The 26,124-nt window shown below is 37.6% G+C and overlaps 1 protein-coding gene across 22 annotated transcripts in view; it reads right to left on the reverse strand.

The window, feature by feature from the left end:
* The window catches only part of Celf2 (CUGBP Elav-like family member 2), an 833,597-nt gene that overhangs the window by 216,673 nt on the left and 590,800 nt on the right, over window positions 1–26,124 (reverse strand). The window contains exon 1 of one of the 22 annotated variants that reach the window (XM_029471531.1): window positions 12,365–12,584. The exons of the other annotated variants lie outside the window; for them this stretch is intronic. The gene's annotated coding sequence lies outside the window, so the exon portion shown is untranslated. Of the gene's footprint in view, window positions 1–12,364; window positions 12,585–26,124 lie in introns of those variants that run through there. 22 annotated transcript variants of the gene reach the window in all.

Raw genomic sequence — 26,124 nt, forward strand, 5'->3', positions numbered from 1 at the left:
CTTGAAGACCTTTTGAATGAACACCAAAATATAGCTTTAGGTTGTTTCTGTCTAATGGGTACAGCTAACTGGTTGGAAGCCAGCAAGACAACCAAATAATATTACTACCACTTTTTTTTTTTTTTTTTTTTTTTTTTACTTTGCCAATATCTGAACATCATGAAAGCTTCTGGAATTTGATTCTACATTATGTAAAACACATGTCCTTGGTTACTAAACTCATAGTAAGCAGTGTACATCATTATAATGGCTTCTATCCTCATTGTCAAAAGCAGAGAAGCGAAATGAGGTCAAGAGGCTAGAAAGCACAGTAGTCCTGGCAGTGTTGGTACTGTCATAATGCCATAGTCAGAGAAGAAGATCCAGGACATAGCCAAGGCCTGCAACATTGATACAGTTTCAAAACAACCTCTCCAAATGCAGATTGGTACCATGTACAGAAAGGAAAAGAAGTGTTTCTCTCTTGTAAACACAACAAGAATAGAGTAAGAACCAAAAATCAGTAGTCACAGATGCTCTATTTTGGTGGTACATGCGCTGGAAGAGATGAAGTGATTCTAAGATGAAGTGATTTTCTGCCTGTCATTCTAGTCTACAGTTATTGGGCAAATCCAAAAGACAAAGGCCCTTTAGCTGGTGCTGGGCCCTTCCTTTAAGACCTAATTGACTCACTTAAAGGTATTATGTTTACTTTTCTGTCACGAGAGCCTTTCTTTAAGCATACTGAGTTCTATGCATTCAGAAGAAGACTTCCCAAAAGCCCTAAAGACAATGCCTACAAGAAGCATCATGGAAACATTCTTCAATAATAAAAAGGCACAATCGTGTTCCAGAAACCAAAAGTTAAAAAAAGCAAAGAAGCTCACCAACTTTCAGCTCTGAGACAAAACTTTCCATTGTACTTCTCAAAATTAACAATTTATGTTTACTTTGAAAATTAAGTAACTGTCTAACTTTATTTGGCAATAAGATACTCAAGTTAATGATTCACTTTTGTTTCTGTCCATAAAAGTGACCACAAAATAGGACGGCGGTTGACACACAGTAACACCCCAAATAACTGCAGAAGGAGAAATGGAAATGCAGCAAGTAGAGAAGGAAGAGCAGTACAAACTGAAAGTGATGGACATAGTGACATAGCATTAGAAAAACAGACTATACCTAGACATACTCAACTATCTTATAAGTGCTATTCAGTCACAAGCTCATGGAGAGTGATTATCCTGAAAAATACCAAGAGAGATTATATTATATTATATATATATATATACATATATATATATGTGTGTGTGTGTGTGTGTATGTATGTATATATATAATTAGATATTTTATTTACATTTCAAATGTTATTCCCTTTCCTGGTTTCCCATCCGAAAACCCCCTATCTCCACCCACCTCCCCCTTGCTCACCAACCCACCCACTCCTGCTTCCAGGCCCTGGCATTCCTCTACATAGGGGCATAGAGCCTTCACAGGGGCAGGGGCCTCTCCTCCCACTGATGCCCAACAAGGCCATCCTCTGCTACATATGCAGCTGTAGCCATGGGTCCCTCCACATGTACTCTTTGGTTGGGAGCTCACTGAGAGCTCTGGAGATACTGGTTAGTTCATATTGTTGTTCCTCCTATGGAGCTGCAAACAACTTCAGCTCCTTAGGTCCTTTCTCTAACTCTTCCATTGAGGACCCTGTACTCAGTCCAATGGTTGGCTGCAAACATCCACCTCTGTATTTGTTAGGCAATGGTAGAACCTCTCAGGAGACAGCTATATCAGGCTCCTGTCAGCAAGTACTTGTTGGCATCCACAATAGTGTCTGGGTTTGGTGACTGCATGGATCCCCAGGTGGAGCAGTCTCTGGATGGCCTTTCCTTCAGTCTCTGTTCCACACTTTGTCTCTGTATCTCCTTCCATGGGTATTTTGTTCCCCCTTCTAAGAAGGACTGAAGTATCCACACTTTTGTCTTCCTTCTTCTTGAGATTCATGTGGCCTGTGAATTGTATCTTGGGTACTCTGAGCTTCTGAGCTAATATCCACTTATCAGTGAGTGCATACCATGTGTGTTCTTTTGTGATTGGGTTACCTCACTCAGGATGATATTTTCTAGTTCCATCCATTTGCCTAAGAATCTCATGAAGTCATTGTTTTTAATAGCTGAGTAGTACTCCATTGTGTAAATATACCACATTTCCTGTATCCATTCCTCTGTTGAGGGACATCTGGGTTCTTTCCAGCTTCTGACTATTATAAATAAGGCTGCTATGAACATAGTGGAGCATGTATCCTTATTACATGCTGCAGCATCTTTTGGGTATATGTCCAGGAGTGGTATAGCTGGGTCCAATTTTCTGAGGAACTGCCAAAATGATGAACCCACACACCTATGGTCACTTTATCTTTGACAAAGTATCTAAAAACATCCAGTGGAAAATAGATGGCATTTTCAACAAATGGTGCTGGCTCAACTGGTGCTTAGCATGTACAAGAATGCAAATCCATCCATTCTTATCTCCTTGTACAAAGCTCAAGTCNAAGTGGATCAAAGACCTCCACATACAACCAGATACACTGAAACTAACAAAAAAGAAAGTGGGGAAGAGCCTAGAGCACATGGGCACAGGGGAAATTTTCCTGAACAGCACACCAATAGCTTATGCTCTAAGATCAAGAATTAACAAATGGGACCTCATAAAATTGCAAAGCTTCTATAAGGCAAAGGACACTGTCAATAGGACAAAACAGCAACCAACAGATTGGGAAAAGATCTTTACCAAGCCTATAACAGTTAGAGGGCTAATATCAAATATATACAAAGAACTCAAGAAGTTAGACTCCAGAGAACCAAAATAACCCTATTAAAAATGGGGTACAGAATTAAACAAAGAATTTTTAACTGAGGAATACTGAATGGCTGAGAAGCACCTAAAGAAATGTTCAACATCCTTAGTCATCAGGGAAATGCAAATTAAAACAATCCTGAGATTTCACCTCATACCAGTCAGAATGGTGAAGATCAAAAACTCAGGTGACAGCAGATGCAAGGATGTAATGAAAGAGGAACACTCCTCTACTACTGGCATGTTTGCAAGTTAGTATAACATAGCTTTTCTAATCTGAATTATTTTAGAGCAAGTGTGCTTCCTGAATGTTGTCTTGGACTTCAAAATAGGACTTTGGGATTTTGTTGTTGTTGTTTGTTTTTTTGTTGTTTGGTTGGTTTTGGTTTTTCGAGACAGGGTTTCTTTGTATAGCCCTGGCTGTCCTGGAACTTATTTTGTAGACCAGGCTGGCCTGGAACTCAGAAATCTGCCTGCCTCTGCCTCCCGAGTGCTGGGATTAAAGGCGTGTGCCACCACTGCCTGGCTGGGAATTCTTAATACACAGATTTCAAAGGTGGTGCAGATTAGGTAATTCTTCAAATAGTTTGATTTTGAGTTTTGTATTCTCTTGGTAAATTTGATGTTATTTAAAAATGATACTAAAGTGCTAGAACATTAGACACTTGAGGCAAAACTCACCTAGTTGTCTTTTCCCTTCTTGGACAAATGGTAAAGTTGAGAACAGCCCTACTATTTGATAAATAACTACCCAGAAAGTATGTGCTCAATGGCTATCAAGTAAGGTGTTCATTTCTTCTCTAATGTATAAATTAATAGGCAGAAATGTATACTTCTATCAGCACATTACTATAGTTCCTGCTGTTACAAACTCATCAAAGATGACCTCTGTGTGACTGGTAATGGCATCTAAGGAAAGACTGACTTCTGTTGCAAACAAATTCATAACCTGGAGAACTGGCACTGGATATATCTTCACATCAAGTTCCTGTCATAAACAAAGGGAAAAGTCTGAGACAGGAAAATTGATATATGAAGAACTAATGAGGTTGAACAACTGTTTTCAAATATAAAAACTCATCACACTACATAAAATGGTGAATTCTACTTTAGCCAAGTCAGAATTTGTTAAACAAAAGGCAGAAATCAACCACCAATTAAATAGTAGAGTAAGGATTCAAACCTAAGCACACCTGAACACACCTGAATCCTTTTTAAATAGTCATTTTTAATAGTATGTATGTGTGTATGTCTGAGTCTGTGTGAGGTATGCCATGAGAGTGTCAGCACCTCTGGAGGCCAAAGTTATCTGGAGGCAGGATTGTTTGCAATGCTGGTGGTGAGCCACAGGAAGTAGTAAGATGAGGACTCAGGCTTTCCAAGAACAGGCTGTGCTCTTTCTTACCTGCTGAGCTATCTTTCCAACCCCAACATACTCAGCCCTTGATTTTATACTCTAGTCCCTTTGGTCACTGTGGATAAGTCCAAAGGTATTTTCATGTATATTCGCCCTCTGCATTCTTATGTGAAAAGCTAATTTATTTTTTACCTGTTTTGGGGGAGAAAGATAGTTTTCAAAGTAAAGTATTTTAAATACTCTAAAACTATCATTAAAAAGGAAATAAAAATTTATAGTACAAACATGTAATTTCTGAATGAGTCAATTCTCTTTGAATTAAGAGGACAAGCAATTAATGGGTAGATAAATTTGATTGTTTAGTATATATTTCTATTAAATTTTTTGGTTGTTTACACAGAGAAATTTTACTTACATGCATTCATAGGGAATCTATGTCTACTTACATGAATCAGGAAATCTTCTACATCTTCAGACATAGCTAAAAAGTACTATTTCTTAGCAAGAGGGTCATAGTAAAATAAAACTTGACTTCTAGAAAACAGGCTTATTAAATCTGTTCAACTGACTGCTTTATTTTATTTAAGTGCAAAATTAATTTGTTTAAGTTTGTTCACAAAATATAAAGTTTAAGGAAAAAAATATTACCTCTGAATGATTGCACCCTAATTAACACAGAGGGGAGAACAGAAGAAAGAGGAGGGAGGGAGGGGGAAGAGAGAAGAGACAGGGGAGCGGGTGGCAAATGTTACCCCTTTCCTGGCGCCTCTTGTTAGAAAGCCATCACTCCTTACTAGAGTTGCTGTCCGTCATGTTTCTGCACAACTGGATGGATGGTGGGCTGGCAACATGCCATAAAGCAGGCCAATCTCTCTGAGCAGCTGCACCTTTCCTGATAAAGTCACTGTTTGAGACAGGCAGAGGAGCAGGGCCTTCCATGCTCATTTAGCAGAGAGTGACAGAGAAGTTAAGTGACTTGTGAAAGGTCATACAACCAGTCATTGGACAGGACAAAAATAGAACTGGGGTTTACTGACCTCCTTGTCTCCTGCTAAAATGATTCAAGGACAAGAGAAATGACTTCTGAACTGTAAAATAGCACAGTCTTTTGATTGTCTCATCCTTGTACAGAATGAGTTCAGACATTTATGTAGTTTAACATTCCCTTGGACATCCAAAGGAAATGCTGTTGAGTTGGAAGAAAAACATGAAGCTCAAAATTTCAAAAGTTAGTAACTCTAGTTTTTCTGTTACGTAGCTGAAACCTTCATAAATGTCCTTACTAAATAACTTCTTACATTTCATGCATGTGTGTTGTGCTTACATCATTCATTTCTCCTCGTCCTTCCAACCCCAGTCATGTCTCCATTACCACTCAAATTTGCACAAATATATCTCCATCCACCTGTGGCTAATAAGGTCATAGATCTTAGATAAGAATCCACAACTGCTAAAACCCCAATCTAGTATAATTCCTAACTGCATTCTAACGTTTATCCTTACACCTACAGCTAGCGTAGTTCTCCTCTTTAAAACACTTTCTTTTTGCAGCTATGGAGAGAATTGTGGAAAGCCATGACTGGTCCCAACCAGAGAACAACTGACAACTGCAGTTTTAAATTCATTTTTAAGCAAACAAGGGCAGAGTTCTAACTTTACTCAAATCTCCAGGATGGATGATATGAACATGGTTTGGGATCATGCCATTTAATACAAAAACAAGAATCCAATGTAGGTGACATACTAACAATACCTTGTTCCCATTGGAATGGGATAACAGAAAAAAAGAATGGAAAGTCTGAGCACGAATCCAGTGTGGTAGACATCCTACAATGCCACCAACCTTTGAATTAAATTACAGTGAAGAAAACTGGAGAAGAAACACATATTTCAATGGAATTTAAATATACAACTGGGCAATAAGCCTTTAGTTTTGACATTACTAAACAGCACATCATCTTTGCTGGCCAAGTCAAGATGGACAAAGGACTGTATCTGTCAACAGACATGCTTATCCTTTTGAAAAACTAAAAAAGTATAGCTTTTAATTCTGATTTGTGGAATTTCTAAGACAATTAAGCCATTCTGATTACTCTCTTAAAAACAAGCAAGCAAGTAAGCAATAACAACAATGACAATGACAACGACAAAGACAAAAATACAACAAAACAAAACAAACAAAACAAACACCAGAAAAGCAGAGAATAAACTTTTCTACATAGCCTTTAGAGAAAAACACCTTTTAAGACAGATGCTTTGAATACATTCTGCCTTATAAAAACTATAAAAAAGAATAGCACGGAAAAAGGCTGTGAGGCATGACATGACCTATCATGTTGTGCATGCATGAGTTAGCTTTTACAGGATCAGAACCACAAGCTAAGATGGATACTAGCAGCCTAGGCCTGATGCTTTGAATGTTCAAAATCATGTTGCTCAGGGTCAGTGGCAGACCAACCAATGTTACTCGTTCTGGAGAATCATACATTTAAAATTACTTGTGCGAATATGTTACTTATCAATTAAAATAGAGATTCTACTGCTCCATTTTAATGTGAACAAGGATCATGCTCATGTTATGATACCTATAACATATGTGCATTTTAGTTTTATCATGAATATTAAGTAGATGTAATGTCCTAAGCAGGATATATGTCTAGCATATATCTTGAACTAACTATATATACACACAATGGCTTGCGCTCCCAATGTTCTTGCTCCGATCTCCTAAGTGCTGGGTTACAGATGTGCACTGCCATGCATGATACCTTAGTAGCTTTAGAACGCAATGCCATTTAAAATCAAGGCCATCACTGGATATCCAGTCTACTGCCCTAGACTTGCCAGTCATTCCTAATTTATAGGTTGGAAAATTATTAATAAACTCTAGGAAATAACTGCATGAGTTGAGCACAGAGAGAAACATACTAAGTGAAAGCCGACATCGTAGGCGGCTACAACCAGCACAGCCCTCTATTGGGGCCCGAGTCTTCCAGTCAGTCCTTAGTCCATCCCAGCTTCTAAGGCTTCCTTCCCACCCTGAGCCCTTCATCAGTATACTCTCTAAGATCTAAGTCGGGGAAGAAAAGGAGGAAAAGCTCTACTATGGCTTGGCCTTTTGATCATCTGAAGAATGATGGCCCATTTGTACTGTCTGGAGATTTCACAGAAAAGAAAATTAAACACATTAATTATACTAGTACACTCAAAATTCTACTTTAGAAACTACTAATAGAACTTTAAAGAATATTTGCCATTTCCTGCATTCATTACTTGAAAACAGAGCTAGGCCGTTCCTGACTGTTACAAGGATTAATGTCCTCTATATTTGTCTTTATATACCAATTGTCAAAGCATGAATGTCAGATATATTCAAAGGAAGGCAGTACAGAATGTGAAAAATCAGACAATTTTTCACTCTGATAGGGTAAAAAGACATATATAAAACTGATTCATATGTAAACTATTTTTCATACCACTGACAAACTGGGAAAGTAAGGAACTGGATTAACAATAGTTAGGAGTAGTTTGAATCTCTACATTCTCTCCCATATTCCCACATTTTCTTCATTAGATCTATCGTTCCTCCTCTGTGGCTCTGTCATGCCTCAGCTATGACTTTGGAGCAGCTTTGAGTAACAGTTATCAACTCATGTTCTGCACATAAAGACATTCTCTAGCACCTGTTTTTCTAAAATTACTGGAGCCAATCACCAGTGATTAATAGTGGAAGGGACAAGTAGGTCTCTAAATTTACTTCCTGTCTGACAGCCCTTCTGCAGATAGACATCCCGAGATGACTCACAAACAGCTTCCCCACAACATGTCTACCTAACAAAGGGCAAAACTTTTTTTTTTTTTTTTTTTGTTTTTTGTTTTTTGTTTTTCGAGACAGGGTTTCTCTGTGTAGTCCTGGCTGTCCTGGAACTCACTCTGTAGACCAGGCCTGCCTCAAACTCAGAAATCTGCCTGCCTCTGCCTCCCGAGTGCTGGAATCAAAGGCGTGCGCCACCACTGCCCGGCGGGCAAACCTTTTTTTAAAAAAAACTGTCTTATTTATTTACATTCCAAATATTGTCTTCCTTCCCAGTCCCCGCTCCAAGAGTTCTTCTTCCCATTCCCCCTCCCTCTTGCCTCTGAGAGGGCGCTGCCCTCCCCCAAACCCCCAACCCTCCACTGGAGATCCTATCTATCTACTGGACTTGACCTCTTCAGTTTGTCATCTACTTTGATGCCTGGGAGCCTCCCACCTCCATTCCAGACCTCTTGGATTTCCCTCTGCCTCCCAGAATATTTTGTTTCCCCTTCTAAGTGGGACTGAAGCATCCTCACATGGGCCTTCCTTCTTTTTAACCTTCTTATGGTTAGTCTATGGGTTGTATCATGAGTATTCTATACTTTTTGGCTAAAATCCACTTATCAGTGAGTACATACCATGCCTGTCCTTTGGGGTCTGGGATACCTCACTCAGGATTATATTTTCTAGTTTCATCAATTTGCTTGCAAAATTTATGATGTTCTCACTTTTAATGGCTGAATATTTTAAAATGAGGGCAAAACTTTTTAATAATCAACTGCATTCTGTATTCCTCTTACAAGAACTAAATAGAGATTTGAGAAATGCATAACATTAGGATCTATGCAGCTGCTGGGATGAATATAAAAAGCTGCCTTATGACACACAACTTTAATTCATCAGAAAGCCATTAGTGTGAAACTTGCAACTAGTTTCCAGGCAATGTTACCAGTCAAAATGAAGCTGAAAAGAATGGAAGTTTGTACCAGTGTTGATGTTTCACCTTACTTACTGGATTTGTCACAAGTACATTTCCACATACCCACATGGGACAATTTGTTTCCTAAATGTATGTATATATATATATATATATATATATATATATATATATATATATATATATATAATGTATATATATATATATATATACATTAATATAAATAAAAATGTCTGCTAAACTCCTAATATATGCCAAAAGCCATGTGCTACATTTTTGCAAACCAATGCTAATACAAGATAGGTGGTGTTACACACTAAAACTCAGTTACCTATTGAGCTAGTGAACTTTCAGGAAAAAAGGGAGAGTTTGATGTGCTTATTAAATGTATTGCCTGAGGAGAACTCAAAATTACACGGTAAGGTTGCTGTATTTTCTGTTGCATAAAATTGACTCATTTCTAGTCTTCTCAGAGTAGAAACATCTTTGTGAGGCTAAAGATTTTTGCAACATTTAAATTGAACAAGTTGTTTTTTAATAAGCCTTTTGCTAATACACAACTAGAGAATCACTTGTAAGAACCTTGTCGTCACAGAATCTGTCATCATCCTCCACTCCCTCAAATCACACAAGTTTTCAGTGTCAAAATTTCAACCACAATCTAAACTCTATGATTTATGACTCAATAAGAATATATCTAAGTAGGAATGTATATTTTCAGTAGCTATTAAGTGTCTTGCAACAAATACAAATTTTGTACAATCCAAAGATTTGGTACAGCACTGAAACACTACATTGTCTTCAGCAAGCTATATAGCAAGTTTACTCTTTAATAACTCTCACATCTACTTTATCCTGGCATTGTAAAATAATCATAATTAACCTGTTACACTTGTAATTAATATGAAATTATTCCAGTGTTCATAACAGTTTTAGAAGTATTTTGGGTCACTGTTAACTATCGTGTTAAGGACTTCTATTCTCTGTATGTGCTGAGCAGGTCATTTGCTAGGCTCTAGCACAGTGGTTCTCAACCCATAAATCTCAACCTTAGGGGTTGAACAACCCACTCACAGGGGTCACATATCAGTTATCATGAATATTAGATACTTATGATTCTTAAGAGTCATAAAAAATACAGTTGTAACTATATATGGGATGGAACCCAGGTCTCTGGATGGCCTTTCCTTCAGTCTCTGTTCTACTCTTAGTCTCTGTATCTCCTCCCATGGGTATTTTGTTCCCCCTCTAAGAAGGACTGAAGTATCCACACTTTCGTCTTTCTCTTCTTGAGCTTCATGTGGTCTGTGAATTGTACCTTGGGTGTTCCAAGCTTCTGGGCTAATATCCACTTACCAGTGAGTGCGTAGCATGTGTGTTCTTTTGTGATTGGGTTACCTCACTCAGGATGATATATTCTAGTTCCATCCATTTGCCTAAGAATTTCATAAACTCATTGTTTTCAATAGCTAAGTAGTACAACATTGTGTAAATGTACCACACTTTCTGTATCCATTCCTCTGTTGAGGGACATCTGGGTTCTTTCTAGCTTCTGGCTATTATAAATAAGGCTGCTCTGAACATAGTGGAGCATGTGTCCTTATTACATGTTGTAGCATCTTCTGGGTATATGCCCAGGAGTAGTATTGCTGGGCCCTCAGGAAGTATGTCCAATTTTCTGAGGAACTGCCAAACTGATTTTTCAGAGCGGTTGTACCAGCTTACAATCCCACTAGCAATGGAGGAGTGTTTCTCTTTCTCCACATCTTTGCCAGCATCTGCTGTCACCTGAGGTTTTAACCTTAGCCACTCTGACTGGTGAGAGATGGAATCTCAGGATTGTTTTGATTTGCATTTCCCTGATGACTAAGGATGTTGAACATTTTAGGTACTTCTCAGCCATTCGATATTCCTCAATTGAGAATTCTTTGTTTAGCTCTTTACCCCATTTTTAAATAGGGCTATTTTGATTTTCTGGAGTCTAATTTCTTTAGTTCTTTGCATATACTGGAAATTAGCCCTCTATCAGATGTAGGCTTGGTAAAGATCTTTTCCCAATTTGTTGGTTGCCGTTTTGTCCTATTGACAGTATCCTTTGCCTTACAGAAGCTTTGCAATTTTATGAGGTCCCATTTGTCAATTATTGATCTTAGAGCATAAGCTATGGGTGTTCTGTTCAGGAAATTTTCCCCTGTGCCCATGTGCTCAAGGATCTTCCCTACTTTCTTCTCTATAAGTTTCAGTGATTCTGGTTTTATGTGGAGGTCACTTGGACTTGAGCTTTGTACAAGGAGATAAGAATGGATTGATTTTCATTCTCCTACATGCTAACCCCACCTGGGGATCCATTACATATACAGTTACCAAACCCAGACACTATTGTGGAAGCCAACAAGTGCTTGCTGACAAGGTCCGCAATGAGTGAGCTAGAGAAAGGATGGGAGGAGCTGAAGGAGCTTGCAGACCCATAGGAGGAACATCAATATGAACTAACCAGTACACTCCCCAGAGCTCCCAGGGACTAAACCCCCAACCAAAGAGTACACATGGAGGGACCCATGGCTACAGCTGCATATGTAGCTGAGGATGGCCTTGTTGGACATCAATGGGAGAGGTCCCTGCTCCTGTGAAGGCTCTATGCCCCAGTATAGGGAATGCCAGGACAGGGAAGTGGGAGTGGGTAGGTTGGTGAGCAGGGAAAGGGGGAATGGGATATGGGGTTTTTGGAGGGGAAATGAAGAAACCAAATAACACTTGAAATGTAAATAAAGAAAATGTCTAGTAAAAAAAAAGTGCCAATTGTAGGTGGAAAGAAATGATCTTAGAGCCATGTGAGCTATTAACCTCAGGAGGCCCCAGATATTCCAAAACTGATGAAGGCTTTTGCCTTGCTACTGGTTGCTTGTCAACGTTAGACAGTAAAGCCCAGTTGCTGAAGACACCACACACTTTGGTTGTAAGACTTGGAGATATAAAGCTGGAACTGAACTAGAAAAAAATTACAGTCGTGAAATAGCAACAAAATAATTGTATGGTTATGGGTCACCGTATCTTGAAGAACTAACTGTATTAAGGGGTCCTAGCATAGAAGCACTAAGGTAGGATACGAAAGACAAAGGAGAGACAGAATCCTTACATGAGATACTGCATCTTACTTTTCAAAATTAAGCACGAGGAGAAAGAGGAAAGAAACATAATAATCAAAGCAATGAATGATTTCCCATAATTGGATTTATGAGCTATTTTTGCTCAATTATCACCTGAATGGAATGAGTTATATTGCCCTGCAACTATGTTTTCAATCTAGAGGAAGCCAGACACGCGGTATCATACATGAAGCTAACAGCAGCACATTTCCTGACATCAAAGTCTCCCTCTAGACTCTAAAAAGCATCAAAAGAAAGAAGAAATAAAAAGTGATGGACTTGGAAGATGATACCTGTGTAATCAAGAACTGCCATTTCATTTCTCATGTTTTAGGGAACGCTTCATAGAAAGGATAGGCTGGGAATTGAGCCAGAACTTCAATTCAGGCAAATTCACATATGTAGACCTGCTGGAAACACGGGTTTAATAAGGGATTCTCAAGAACTTAGCTCCACTGAAAAATTAAACCTTTCCCAACAGCAGTTGAACTAATATTTGCTTCCAGTGAAAGATATTTATAAAGCCTACTTTAGTGCTCTATTTTAATTTAAAAGTATAAGTTTGGGAGACCTCATCTTTCACCACGGCTACATTTTATCACCCTATCTCCAAGACAACTTTAATTAGCAAGAAGAGTTCACCAAATGTTATCCACCCTTTCTTCTATGCTATAATAGATTCCTATATTCCCCTAACAGCCAATTAGTGATTGCAGACAGGAAAATGGACTCTATAATATTCAGGGTCCCTAATTCCCCACACACCATCTAGTGGTGATGATAATTCTATTAATAGTAATGATGATGCTGATTATGTATTCTCAGTGAATTTAAAACACCTAAAAAGACCACTGTAATAGCAAATAAAACAATTGTGACTTTCCTTTAAGAAGCATTTCCCAAACATCATACATATAGCACACTGGCAAGGATCACAGTGGCTTCCAAGATAGAATTTAAGTTTAGGTCCTAGATATTTTAAAGTCAAGCATTGATATACCAAGGTATTAAAAAGAATATTTATTTCCCTTTAAAGGCATAGCATGTAGGCAGAATGAGGGGATTGGGTAAGGAAAGCAGCTGACAGAGCGTGATAGGGTGAAGATGACTTAAGTACATGTTAAATATGTTCAAAAATTATCAAAATGAAACCCAGAATTTTGTAAAAGATACACTAGTAAAACTTAAATGGTGAGAAAAACATCCATTTCCTTGTCCACTGGCTCTCTAAATACCAACAGTGGGGTTAGAATACCAACTTCTGAAATGCATAGAGAAGAAATCCATTCATTTGCATCTCAGCTTCAAAGCTACATTTCATCATAAATGTGCATTTGACATTGCCCTGTTCACAAATCATTTTTATTTCATTAATTTCTTTTGCCCCATATATTACTATTGATTTTTCCAAAATGTATGTTGTCATCTATACTTCACTGCCACTTTAAATATTCTTCCTTAAGCAAATATTAAGGAAATTATATGGCTATTCCTCACCTACCCTACACTTTGCTGCTAGAAGCATGTATGAACTTAAAAAGCAATAAACAGTCCCTTTTGAAGTACTTCCTTTTATTACCAGCTGGAAAACTAATAAGCCTATAGTAGTTCAACCAACTCTAGCATCTCTAGTGTGAACTGTATGTGTCCTCATGCATACATGCACACATGTATGTGTCCACATGCACACTGCATGCAATCATGTTTCAGGAATATAGACACACAGGTTTACCCTATATATATATGCTTTTCTACGAGTGTAACTTTGTTACTGCCTTTAATTTTTTCAGTTACTCATTCCCTTTCCCAGATCAAACAACTCATAATGTCAAATTGTGTATCCCTATGATTGTTTAAATATACTTTCTACATGTTGAGATTCATCTTGGAAAAAAAAAAAGAGATCATTTTTCCATGGCTAAGATGAAAAAACAGTATGGAAAATTCTATCATTAATAAGATTTCCTTGAGTAGAACAGTCATTAAGTATTGAAAAATTCAGTGTTAATATACTATGTATATTTAAAGGTATAAATATAGAAAACATACTTATAAGCAAAAACTAGAGACAAGAAATATGTTGGAAAGTACTAAAAAAGCTACTAAAAGCTACTGTGGGGTATTCTCTAGTACTTAGTATGTTTTCCTTATAACGCTATGCTGAGGCACACAAGTAGCACAGACTCATCATTGTCAAAGTATAAAGTGCTCCACACTGAGCAGGATTGTGTGTGTTCTTTTGACGTGGAGGCAAGAGACTGATGTTGGTGTCTTTCTCAGTTACTCTCTACCTTGTTTTTTGACACTGGGGCTCTCGTTGAACCATGAGGATCCCAACTTTTGCTACAGTGGCTAGCCAGTCACAAAGATTATAGGTGTGTGCCACCATGGCTAGCATTTTCTGTGTGTGCTACAGGACGAAACTGCTCATATCCCATGTTTCAGAGGACCTCTTGTCTACCAAAACATTCTGATTTATGCCTAGGTGTATCACATTCATTAAATATCTTCAACTTCTATGTTATGAGTTAGCATATATATGTTATAACACACATATAGCTATGTATATACCTACACACACACACACACACACACACACACACACACACTACGGGATGCCATGCTGAGTTTTCCGTGTCTAATGGGAAGTAGGCCATATGTAAAAGCCTGGAGTGTTTAACTCTCTGCATGAGGTTTCATCATTTCTGGCACCTCTGTCTTTTTTAGAGGACTCTGGGGCCCAGGTCTGTTTGAATCAAGGTTCTCAAACAGATCCTTGTGTATGATGTGGCAATTTTTATAGGAAAGAGGGAAGAATGCGAATCCTTAAGAAGCAGGTAGACACTTTCCAAGATGGATGCCGTACACAGACAGAAAATGATGATGCCTTATCTTACCACCTTGGCACCATACAACAAGATCCAGCTCACTCCTAGTGAATCATCTGTCAAATGAAAGGGCACACTGTATGGCCCTTATTGGAAATGTCTGCTTCTAGAATTATTTCAGATTTCAGGCTTTCAAACTTAGCAGTAAAGCACATTTAATCTGAGAAGCTGAAATCTGAAACCTTCTGAAAACAATTCTTAGGTTATGTGCTACAACACATTTCAGATTTCTGAATTAGAGATGTTTAATATGTATAATTAAGAAAATAAGAGAAATAACTTACATTGGAAAACTATGTCTCATGCAAATGGAATATGAAAAATTTCTTAAACATGTAAGTCCTAAAGGAATACATATATGCCTGTATTATAAGAGTATAGTAACAAAATGAACAAGAGTTATTTACCATATAAAAATGAATGAAATAGAGATCCAACTATATAAATGAATGAGGAAAAAAGAAAAACAGAAAGATATACAAAAGATGTAACTGATAATTGAGAGAAGAAAAAAATTCCAAATACTAATCAGTATATAAAATAAAGTTCTATTTCAGAGAACTGCAAATAGAAATGATAGCCATCAGCTACCTTACTAAAAATGCAAAGTCAAATAAATCCAGGTGGTGATGTGGGAAAACAAGAAACACTACTTACAGCTCTTTGCAGGCTGAGTGGGTCTAGTCACTGTAGAGGGTGGTCTCTCGCATTTGGTGAGATGAAGTGTGTACTTACTCTATAGCCCTGGGTGCAGTATTAGAAAAACTGCCCATAAAGCCACACCTGGACTTTCACAGCAGAACTTCCTAAAATGCCCAAGAATGACAGATTTCTTGGGGGTGACCACTACTAGTAGGATAAAGTGAAGATTTACATGAGAGGATATCATGGAAAAGTCAGAAGAAATGAGATCCATCCCTAGCAACCTAAATTGCTCTAAAAGTAGCAAAGAAACAAAACACAGGAACTAGAAATGTATAATCCTACTTATGTTAATTATAAGATTCACTCATGCAAATGTATGGTTTCTATGTTTTATTAAATAAAAACAATGTAAAAAAATCTGATGATACAACTTTGTCTTTAAGGGAAAAATGACACAGCTTAACCAATATTCATCATTCATCGTTCTGCCAAATCTCCCACTAATCCTTCTCAGGTGTTTGTACTGTCCCGAGGGCCTACGGACACAGGAGTTGGCACTGCAGGTAGGAACTCCCTGCTGGTAGGGGAAGTAAACTTGCAGCCCTTTCAGCCATAGAGGAGGCTGTAAGACACACTGACACAGAGTCCTAAGTATAAGTTGTGTAAAGCTTCCTTAAAGCAGGCACTGAGCCCCACTGAACTAGCACTCCACTTTCTTTGGAATCAGAAGTAGCAGAAAATAACAAAACACAGAAAGGGAAGCTCTCAAGATCTGTGGTAGAAAGTTACTCAAACATATGAAGTCCCCCCAAAAAAAACTTTTGACAGCTGGAATTTTCACTTGACAGAAAGCATACATGCCCATAAGTCAGTCGCCCTCCCTCAGACAGGACTTGCTCAAGTACCACACTGAGTGTTTCCTGCTCAGATATCATCCTCTTTCCATTAAGATGATGAAAGTACAAGGAATGACTATCAACTGTTAGGTTTATATTACTTTTTGCATCCTTGATGAAAATATTCAATGCAAGTGCTATGGGAACTCTGAGAATTACACCTGAGGACATCTGAATCTTTGTCGTCCTCAATTCATAGTTCTACAAAATTAATATACTGCTTATACTTTAAGAACAATGTTAAAAGAGTGAAGATGACTAAATTCCAGCTTCAAAGGTTCTTTCTGGAGTAAGCCTGTCTTTAACATTGGTTATACCTTCTCAAAATAATTTTGGAAATTCTGGTGAGAGCTACACTGCCATATTCTTTACAATGTAAATTTCTGGTACACAGTTACAAAGTCCAATCACAATATTTAATAGAATACTTATTTTGATAATTATTCTTATCAACACTGATTTGTTTCAATGCAGAAAAATCTGTAAGTGAATATGCTACACAGGTAATGCTAAGGGTAGGGCTAAGTATATACTATACAAACTAGTAAAGAAAGGTGTAATTTTTAAACATTAAATTATATTTATCTATCTGTAGAGCAGGGAGCACATGTGCCAAGGCATGTGTATGGAGGTCCCCAAGGTCAGCAGACTACCTGTAGAAGTCAATTCTCTTTTCCACCAGGTAGTCCCAGGACCTTCAAACTCAGCAGAAAGTACCTTTCCTACTGCTCACTGAGCCATCACACCAGCCCAAGAAAAACCTCTCTGGAGAGAGAACGTTGGATCAGAAACTCAAATTAAATGGGGGAAACTCCAAGCTATGCAACTAATCTAAGGGAGGAGGAAAGCAAGGATCCTGAAGAAGTACTCCATGCTTCTTCAACCATGAGAAAGATCAGAGCACAAGAGAAAGCAGATACAAGACAATGGGAAGAGGGGCCATTTAGAATAGGTTGGGACAACAACAAAATGCATTAAGTTACAGACACATGTAGATATACAGAACTTACGAAGAAAGCTCAGCAGTGACTGTTACTAGGTAACTAACAAATGCCAACTAACTATCACAAAAGAGACTGAACACACAGCAATGCAGTATTGCTTTTGGAGGCAAATAAAATTGTGGGTTACTCACTTGAAAGGTAAGCGCAACTGTGGCTACCTCTCCTCACTCATTAGGAGCTGGACTTTTACAAACATCATTTCAATTGCTGCAATACCAATTTGTGATTGGGATGTAATTATTCCATTCTACTTATGAAACTCCATAACCAAGCTAATCAATTCAAGGTCATACAACTAAAAACTCGCTGCCCTGTCCAAAGGACATTCCAATTCCGCAAACGCCAGAAGGCAATCCAAATATCCAGAAATGAGCTCAACCTATACTTTAGGAAGATTTCTAGTAGTTAGAGAGAAGCCAGCATTCCTCAGAAACTTTATATAGTTCCCCTCCACCACAAGAAGTCATTTCCCTTACTCCTGGCAGAAGGGACACATGGCTACCTGTGGCACCTAAGAGCATATCAAAGCACATGCTGGCCTCTGGGCTCCCTCTGTATTACACGTACCTGTTACACATTTCAAAGTCTATGCTAGTATTCTAGCTCTTTATACCTTCTCCCGTACCCTAAGCTCCCTCTAGCTCCCAGGCTCCCTCCCCGCAGATACTCATTTTCCATACAACCCTGTTAGTTTTGCTACATTCTCTCTCTGCTCTTGCTTCTACTATATCTTCTCTACTCTGTCTCCTGCTAGTCTCCCATCTTTTGCAAATATTCCTGGTCATGCCCAATCTGCTGGCCATGTTCAATCTACTTCTTTCTCGCTCTGTTCTGGATTCTCCCAGCAAAGCCAGATTCAAACTCAAGCTGGCCCAGAACTGTGCTCTTCCACACTACTGTAGAGAGAAAGAATACCTACTTTGACTTTTCATCTAGGGGAAATTGGGACTCTTGATTAATTTTGAATTAAAAATTGTTTCTAGCATATACTCTAAATGGACATATATTGAGATCAGTGTTTTAATTTTGCTGGTATCAAAATCAGGTTATTAAAATAAAGATGTTCAGCCCAAGTATTAACATAGCTAAACTAAGGCTTTATTCTCTGTAGCTCTTCAGAGATGCTAACAAACCCCTACAAGTGCCAGCTACTCCAGTGGCAATGCTCACACCCTCACAAGCTGCTGATCCCTATCACATAGTATATGTAGCATAACTATAACAGTTACTAGTTATCATCCATTTCATGCATTAACACGAAAGCTCTGAATATCCTACTTTTACCAGAAAATGACTATACTTAAGTCCAAATAGCAATAAGAAAATAAGATGTATCTCATTTATGTAATTTTTTCTTATTGTGTAATTCAATACCATTTCTTATCCATACACTATTCTTAGTATGTAACCCAAGCTTTGTAAGTAGAACTCATTAGGATCCTTTGTACATTGTCCCCTGAGTGCTGACAGGTTAAAATCTTCATTGAGGTCAAAGTTATCTTCAGGATCAACTTGACACAACCCAGAGTCTCCTGGTAGGAAGGAAATCTTAAGTTGAAGATCGCTTAGAACAGACTAGTCTGTGAACATTTTCTTGATTGTTATTTGATTGTTATTGTGATTTGAAGCTCACTGTGGACCATATCACCTCTGGATAGACAGTCCTGGCTTGTATAAGGAAGTTCTCTGAGTAGAAACCTAGTAAAATTAAGCCTATAAGCAGCATTACTTCATGGTTCCTGTTTGACTTGCTTCAAAGACGGACTATGACCTAGAACTGTATTAGAAAATATACTCTTTCATTCTTCCCTTAAGTTGCCTTTGTTCACTGGTGTTTAACACAGCAAAAGAAAGCAAATTAGCACAATTCTAGATTCTGGTTCTCTGATAGAGCATCACAATGCTTTACAGACATACAAACAAGTGCAAGCAAAGAACCTTGAGTTACTAGACGATCCTCTAAAATGTATCTTCCATCAAATGTATGGAATTGCATCATTTCACATAGTTTATAATACTTTTACACATTGGCACAATATGGATAGCAGGCATTGCCATTGAAAATCAAATGGATGCTGGGATTCAAGTGCCAGAAGTTAAGGAAGAGTAATTATCAGTCCCTTTTTCATATTTCAGTAACTAAATATTTCCCATGCTTTCCGGAATTAAAAAAAAAAAAAGACTGAATATTAACAACATAACCAAACTTCCCATTACACTAAGGCCAAATTTAAGGGTTATGACATTCCATCTTTTCAAATTTTAAATATCTAATAATTAGCCTTCTAATCTCATAGAATAGTATTGTATCTCATAAGAATTTTTACTTTCATGCTTGAGACTATTAAACTAACACCCACGTGAGTTAGCCTTCTTGCTAAACTTTTATTAAGTATTTTGACTTGATTTCTGTAAATCCCCAGTTATTGTTACTCATAGTACTGAAAGAAAGACACATATAACTATTATCACAGCAAACACAACATATGCCAAGTAAAGTGTTAATACACCTTAGGTATTATAACAACCCTTCCAAAAATTTATAATGATGAAAATAAGATTCAGGGAAGTAAAAAAAACTTAGTTCAATAGATACCTTTGGTATGAATCAGGCTTCAAACTCATGCTTATTTAATTCACAAGATTATGCCTTTTAAAAGACACTAGGCTTCCAAGCTTCCTATAATTATGTTAATAAAAATATAAAAGGAAATGTATCACAAATTGATACAATGTCATGGGAAGAAGAGAAGAATTACCTATATAAAAATAAATTACTTATCATGTATAGAAAGGCAACTGACTCTTGAATGCGGAGGATTCTGAATAGCAGGGTGAAGAGTGAATAGGAATTACTAAAGAAGACACTGGAAAAGGCAGGCTCAAGTCTCACCTCGAGGGGTTCTAATGATATGCTAAGAAGTTGAAACTGCATCTGTGAGGGAAGGGTAAGGTGTTGGAAAATTATATATAAGGAATAAGATAATAAGATTTGGGCTTAACAAAATCAGTGTGTTTAGTAAGCCTGCTTGGGGTGACTGAAGAAGTTATGGCAATTGCACAGCTGAGGAGAGGGCTGTCTATATATCAAGAGAGAGGGGTAGAGCTTTAAGTTGTACTTAGGAAAGAAGACTGAAGAGGATGAGAGTTTAATTAGCAGTTGAGGGCGAGAGAAGGAGCATGATTATGATGCATGCTGTGGAGGAAAAATGAAAGCCGGGGATTTCAGGTTCCATTTGACACTTACACGTCACTGTCAATACAGACATCCAATGAAAAGCAACTGAAATTTAAGCAAAAAGAAGGACTTGAGATAAAGATGTGGAAGGCAGTGTCGTGTGGATACCTTTAGATACTTGATACTAGGAGGAGAATAGGACCCAGAATTTGAGGAAAAATAGCACCCGTTTCTACAAGAGTGACTGATACTGTTCTGGGTGTAATGGCAGAAGAAAAGCTCATTTTAAGGAAAGTACACATTAACATATAAAGACTTTTTATTGCTATCCAAAACCTGGGCAGAAAAAAATCCAGTTAAGTTGCCAGAAGAATGAGTTACGTAAATTCTGTTCTGTCTCATAGCAGAAGCTGTTTCTACAGAGAAAATGGAGTTGTGTTATAAAGTAAGAATTACTTAGATATTTGTGATTCGTATTGTATACTAAAAATAGCAAGCTGATGTTTTCTCCTTTTTTAAAAACCCACTATTTTTAAGACCACATACTGATAAGTTCTCTTGAATTCTACTGAAGTCCTAATTTTGTTGTGGACTGGAAGGTAGGGACAAGTAAACAGTGATTACTATTTTTAATACATTTCTGTGCATGTAATAAATTCATTGGATTATAATTTGGTCTAAAGATGAGCATCAAATTCAGAAACTTCAATGTGGTAACATAAAATTTAACATTGGTCAATCACAGTAGTTCTGCCGTAATGATTAGCTCAATAAAGACTCTTGATGTTCCTATACAAAGGAAAAAATTAAAAATACATTTAAAAAGTTGGACTGCAACTTTACTGTGAGAATTTGATGCTTTTACCTAGGAAATGTCTTTAAACTAGGATATCTCTGCAACAATGACATTTTGTTGTCATGAGCCAAATTGTCAACAAAAGTGAATAGCATTATAATCCCATATAAAACAGATCAAATGGGACAGTAAAGTAGACACATTTCCCACAGGGTAGTATAAAGTAAAATTGTTACAGGCAAGGGGTATACAGAGGTAGGATATTTCTCCCCACATTTCATTACAGTGGTAAAATTTATCTATTAATAGTCAGTTAAGAAAGATGCATCTTTGCTGATTTTCTACAACATAATTTTAAATTGTGGTGTTACCAATATGTAATTGTGAATGTGACTATGCTGGAATTGGTAGAGAACATACACATTTTATTCTTCATGTTATGAGTTTCTTTGAGTTCTGAAAGCTATCTTGGCACTCAGCTCACCTTCTGGGAAATTGCTGTCTACCTCCTGGACAACCACTGTTGTGCTCCTGAGCACATGAATCATGAAACCAGTGCACTCACTCCACAGTGCAGTGATTCTTACATACACAGAGCTAACAGGTCTTCACCTGAGATCTATGAATGCTATTCATCATTGCATTTCCACTTGCATTTCTCAAAGGGATGACAACCCATCCCATACCCCTAGCCTTAAACACTTCTCACTGTTGTCTCATTTCCCCTACATTCACTTCTCTCTGATGTCAGTCTTGCATCACGCCACTCACTGAAGTACACACAAACTCTGGAGTCACTGCACCTTCCATCTTGCTCACTCACCGGAGCCAAGCCATGATGCCCTACTGGCTTCTCTTTCCAAATCAACCCTAAATGTTCAATTAAACAGTGTGAAGGATTGAGAGCTGCATGAGAGACAGTCAAGCTCCACAGCTGGAACTAGAAAGCCTCAGAGGTATTAATGAAATATCTAGTTTTGACTGGTGTTTCAAAATTTCACCATCTCAATCCTACTAGAGATTTTGTTTTACTGACTGAAGCTTTCCAATTCACAGACGATAACTAGACAGTGACAAACACAGACGAATGTTTCCTTTCCTACCTGCCCTGAGGTGTATGGCTTTGAATACTAAACATTTTTCCATGCATTAAAAGTGCTTCATGTTATAGAATACAATGGGAGCTCTTCCCAAATGAGAAAATCCTGTCCATTGTTACAGCCATAAACTTCACTGTTCACATACTGGTGAGAGGTGGAGTCTACAAGAGTGGCTAAGCATCATATTTTACTTTCATTACTTACTTATTTTTATTTACTTATTCATCATCAGAATGAATGCTAACTTCACAATACTGATTTTTTTTTATTTTTCAGAAAACAGTCTACTTACAGTTATTATGAACTCAACCTAGATAATGTTGCTTATGAATATCATGTGTTGACTACCTTTAAAGGGAAAAATATTCTTTTCTTTAATTAGTATCATTCTTAGCAGACATTCCACATACATTATAAAAATAAACATGTTTTTAAAGAGTAGGAAAACCAAGTTTCTAATAATAGGGATAACGAGGTTACATTTAGTAAGAAAAGAATTCTGACATGAAAATGGTAGCAGCTTACTCTTTTCCTATTTTATATAGTTGAGAGGAGAAATAAGTTACTGACCAAGACAAGTCAAATGTGTAAGGAGAACAACCTACAAATGTATTGGGTAGGGAAAAGGTTTTACTTGATCACGAATAACAATACAAACTTCTAGTAGAATCAGTTTCACTGATATTAACTGGATTACAACCAAAGCAGAAACAGAACAAGATCTAGAATTCCAAGCCTGTGTGCTATGAGGATACTCAACTTTCTCTTCTCTTCTCTTCTCTTCTCTTCTCTTCTCTTCTCTTTCTTTCTTTCTTTCTTTCTTTCTGTTTTGAAACATGTTGATCTTTTTTTGTTTTTTTGTTTTTTTTGGTTTTGTTTTGTTTTTAAAAACAGTAAAGCACCAATGAAGATGGGGAAAAATTGACTTCAAGATTATCTTTAATGGCAAAATCTGGAGGGAAGATAGGCCAGAATATATTGAAAATGGATTTTTCTTCTTCCAAAATGTTATTAAAATATGAATGTTTGGTGAATTATTGCCAAATATATTTTATAAGCTCTCTGGTACTCAGATGTACCACGCTGTACAGTGTGATGGATGGGGGCTATTAATGATTTTTACTGAAGAGCAGAATAATTTTGCAACATATTGGTATTAAAGGTGAAGGTATTCTACCAGTGCACTCACTTCCTCAAGATGTCACAAGTTCATGTAACCCCTATTTTTCCAAACAACTCTCCTATTTTGTAGATTCTGAAAGATGAGAGGAACTCATGAAGTTAAAAGACAGTCTGACACCCCAGGAGGAAACTTTCATTTCTCTGGCCAACATCTCAGCTGAAATCATCTGTATTTCTTGAAGGACAACCCTAAATGCCTTTCTGCCTGTTATCTGCATTTTAAACTCGGTTTTACCTTTGGAATCTACTCAAATTGAAGAGATAAGAGAGTTATGAGGAAGTTGTCTCCCCTCTCCTCAGATCATAGCCCAGGTGGTGTTATCACCCCATGCTCAGGGCCAAGCTGCCATCAAAACCCCTGTCCAGTGGTAATGGAAATTACAGCGAGGATGAGACAGCCCCGTTAGCAGCAGAGAAAGAACAGATATGCTATGTTATACAGAAAGAAGGGTGCTTTTATACTTACTGTTATAGTCAATGTTTTCCTGTCTTAAGGCTGGTGAGACAGCTTAGCAGGTAAAGGTTCTTGAAACTAAGCCTGAGCTCTGATCCCAGGAGCCACAGAGTGCCTGATGGAATCCTACACATTGTCTTATGACTTCCTTATTTCTGTTGCTGGATGCACTTGCTCTTGTATACAACACACACACACACACACATACACACACACACACACACACAAATGAATATATGTAACAGAGAAAAAAATGTAGCAACTGTCTTAAATGAAGAGAAAGTAACCTGTAGTAATTCTTTCTTTTCTGAAAGGATGATGTCAATGATTGCTGTCTCCCTTTTAGAACTCCTTATGAACTCCTCTGAGATGCCTTTTTCTATGCCAGAGATTTTTGTTTTTATTCTTCCCCAGTACACTTGGATCTGAATTGTTATCAAACTTGCCCTGACCCAAGAACAAACAGACCTGAGCAGGAACAAGAATTAGCATGTGCTTTTGAATTAGCCTGGCCTCTAGACCAGAGTCTACTGCTCTCAGATTAATTAGAGAAAGGCAAATAGGTTCATGACCCTGCCTAAACAGAACGAAGATGGCTGAAGAATAGCTCGTCTCTGTTGATGGTAAGAACTTTACTTATCAGCTTCTTTATTTCCACTATTACAGTCCTTGACTTGGTCTATTTGATCCAAAGTAGGTTATATAAAATATATATCTCATTTGTCAAAATGACAAAAGTCCAAGCTTCACTAACCCTTCTTTCAATAACCCTGGATTAGCTTTCCTGGTTAGCATGTGGGATGCTGTGGTTCATAGCAGGCCTCATGACCTTCAGTGAGTAACGTGGTATATCAAACTTCAATAACTGAAGCACAATGATGAGAACCTAAAATTCAGTGTTAATTTTAACATCATGTGGTTATATGGTATTATACCCTGGAAGGCCAGAGCTTGGACAAGAAACCAACCTATAACCAAGTGAAAAGTCTTTCATTAGAGGTAATGATGGTCGTAATACTGGTGTAGAGCAGACAAACCTACCATCTGGGGATGTTCCTAGTAGAAAAAGCAAAGTGGTAGGAAACTAGAGACTCAGGCACCAGCAGGATCCTAAAGCCAGGAATGGAAGAGCAAGATAGATACTACCTGTGTACTTGGTCACAAAAATCAAGCTATTTTTTTGTGACAGCTATTTGTGTCTCAAAGTAAAGACAGTGGACAGAAAGGACTGGGGGATGCCTGCTTCTGAAATGCGACGCTGCATTTCCCCAATCTGATCCCAGGGTCCAGAGTCCAGAAAACCTTTGAGAAAATGGGAGTTAAGTGTTCTAGGTAAAGGAACTACCCAGAAAAGTCACTGAACTGGGAAGTCAGGTTCTACCCTATTTTCATCTTCTGTTTTTAACTCTGAAAAACTTCCCCAACTTGAAGGCGTACTTTTAAAATTTCTGCCCTTTCTCTAGGTATATCAAGATTGGACAATACCATTGAAACACCTTTTGGATATGTTAAGTCAAATGGAAGATGTATACTTGTTTTCGAGGGCTTTTTTTTTAAAATTAATCATTCAAGGAAATATCACTTGCAGCTGTGGTTTCTTAATTTTTACTATAGACATACCATAAAAAGAGTAATGCGCAAGACAGCTCTACTTGAAATACTTCTGGTAACTATTATAACCAAATTGCATTAGATAAAGCAATACGAATGCTGCCGGGAGCCATCAGGATCAGAATTTTATAAGAAATAATAGTATACCTTGAACAAGATTCAATAAAAAACTCCAACTGATTTCTTAACTTTATTTTCTGTCTTAAATTTTTTTAACATTAGGTTGGAATGCATTTGAAGTCATAAGAAACTGTTACTAATGCAGTAGAGTGAGGAGAGAGACCTGGTAGTACTGAGGG

Source organism: Mus caroli, chromosome 2 (genome assembly GCF_900094665.2).
Source record: "Mus caroli chromosome 2, CAROLI_EIJ_v1.1, whole genome shotgun sequence".
Classification (NCBI taxonomy): Eukaryota; Metazoa; Chordata; class Mammalia; order Rodentia; family Muridae; genus Mus; species Mus caroli.